Here is a 2385-nt window from a genome sequence, read left to right as displayed (position 1 = left end):
ACAGTCTGATCTGTGATAGCTTTTGGCTCCAGATCCAAGGCCTTCTCATTATTGCTATTGTTCTCTTGCCTCTTCCAATGCGTCTTTGAATATTTGTAACCTAGTTCAATTTCTTCATCCTCCTCTAACTTAAATGCCCGCTTCTTTGCTTTTCTAGCTGATAAATGAGTACTGTCACCATTACTAACTACTATAGAATTCTCAGCAACTCCTCTCTCTTCTAATTTAACTCTGTCAAAAGAACAAGAGAGAAAGCTAGAGTGAGCAATTCGCAAGCATGTCTACAGGACATAGTTACATACTGAGACGATTCTGCAAACTGTCACTACCATCAGTCAATAAAAAAACTCATACCATCACAGAATATACAAAAGCATGAAACTAGTTATTTTGGTCTACTCCAACAACATTATGTATCTTTGGGAACAGAGACTACGTTTTCTTCTGTAGCTCTGAAGAAAAGTGAATTTGTCAAGGAAAGATGGAATGATTATGGGCATTAAACAACAAAAAGAAAACTTTTCCAAATTCAGTTTTACCTAAGGTCTGCCCCATTTACCATGGAAGCCAACTGCAGAGGTTATTTCTTGCCATATGTAATGTGCATGTGAAGCATTTAGGACGAAGTTACCTGTCATTGTGCTGTAATTATTACAGCAGTTTTCATTTGTTTTTGACATTGTTAACTTCATTAGAAAGACTGTAATTCCTTGAGAATGACATTAAGGGGAGTTAAAATTAAAAAAAAAAAAAGAATGTAATTCCCAAATGATTTATTCATTGAAGTATAACTGTGGTTAGCTAGCAGCAAGTTTTTAACTCATTAGGGAGGGGACAGTGCAGAAAGTAAACTTAATAGGAGGGGATACAGTCCTTACAATTGTAATATTTAAATAATCCCTAAATTGCAGAGAGAATAGAGACCTATTTCACAGTTAATAAAAAGGGAAAAGAATTTTTTGAAATTTGGATTATTTCAAGTTGGATTATTTCAAGTTGTCATTTGAAAGAGTAGAACATTATTAATAAATTATACTTTTTCTGATTTGAGAGAGAGACTCAAAGATGTAGTCACTGTTTCAAACCAAAATCTTATGAATCTGACATGCTTTGGGGAAAGGAATATTCAACAACTAAGGGCAAGCAAGGGAAACCAGCACAACTCTGGAATTAATTCACTGTAGCTGAAGCTTAAGGAAAAAAAGAAAGAAAGCCTCAGTATGAATCTGAACTGGAATGATCACATCTCACCATCTTACTGAGACAACTAACATATCGGTAATTCATACTATTAATACAATTGCTCCTGGATACTTACCTCAGGATCACTTTTTTTAATTTCCCAAAGCATATTTAAAATTATTTTGTGTTTCCCAATTCACAGCCCAAAAGGACCCAAACAGCTATTTGAGTGAACCCCAAAACACCCAGGTGAGACACAGAACGATACCCACCAGAAGTCTCAGGGGATACCGGGCACAAGAGAACTGAGGCTGGACAACGCGCACGTTCTGTGGAAACACGATTCCGCTCTGTCAGCCTGAGTCTCCCCCACCCTGACCCTGAAAGCCGCCAAGCGGTAAGGCCAGGTCTCCACACATCTGCACCGTGCGCATGGAACACAGTAATACCGTGCCTAGCTAAGTGAAGATTTGTTAAAACACGGCTGGAAGAAACATGGGCCCCGCCTGTACCCCTCAGTTTGTTCAGGTTTGGGCCACCTGTAATTAGAAGCATCCCGGGGAAGGACGCTCGTTACAATACAGATCCTTGAGCCCGGTACTCGACTAGACCAGCCAGGATCCCCGGGGTTCACGAAAGTGCATTTTTACAGTCGCTCCCCTCTCCTCCCCACGCCGCGCCTCCTCCCCGACGCGGTCTCGCTGACTGCGGCGCCCCCGGGCGTGCGCAGGCGCGTCCCCGGCCCCCTGCCCGCACCGCGCGCACCTGAGGCAATCGTTGTCTCTCACCAGGCGCGCGCTCTCGGCGGGGGGCAAGAGCCCCCCTTCCAGGTAGAGGCCTAGGATGGCCCCAGAGCTGAAGCCGAAGCGCTGGCGGATAAGACTAATGAGATCCGTGACAACTCGGCATCTGTTCAAGTCGACCAGAAGCCAGAAGACCGTGCAGTGCGGGGTGGCCGGCGGCGGGTAATCAAATTGAAGCCGTAGCCTAACCGTCTCGGAGGCTGCCATCTTGCTCGGTGCTCAACGGAAGCCGAGAGATACCACGGGGCTACGGAGAGGCGTGCTCGGGCGGCCCGCCCCCCGGCGCCGGGAACGTCTGCCACCTATAGGTGGGAAGCGGCTACTACAGGCCTCGTCAATGGCGAGAACTCGGAGCGTGGTTGATTCCACTCAATTTTGTTCACGGCAGGAATAGGGAAGA

General features: G+C 45.4%; 1 protein-coding gene across 1 annotated transcript in view; it reads right to left on the bottom strand.

Moving 5' to 3' along the window:
- Positions 1 to 2385, bottom strand: part of COIL (coilin) — a 24488-nt gene that overhangs the window by 17564 nt on the left and 4539 nt on the right. The window lies entirely within an intron of this gene.

The sequence above is a fragment of the Propithecus coquereli genome, unplaced genomic scaffold (genome assembly GCF_000956105.1).
Source record: "Propithecus coquereli isolate 6110/MARCELLA unplaced genomic scaffold, Pcoq_1.0 Scaffold121, whole genome shotgun sequence".
Taxonomy (NCBI): domain Eukaryota; kingdom Metazoa; phylum Chordata; class Mammalia; order Primates; family Indriidae; genus Propithecus; species Propithecus coquereli.
This window is presented reverse-complemented; position numbering and strand designations above follow the sequence as displayed.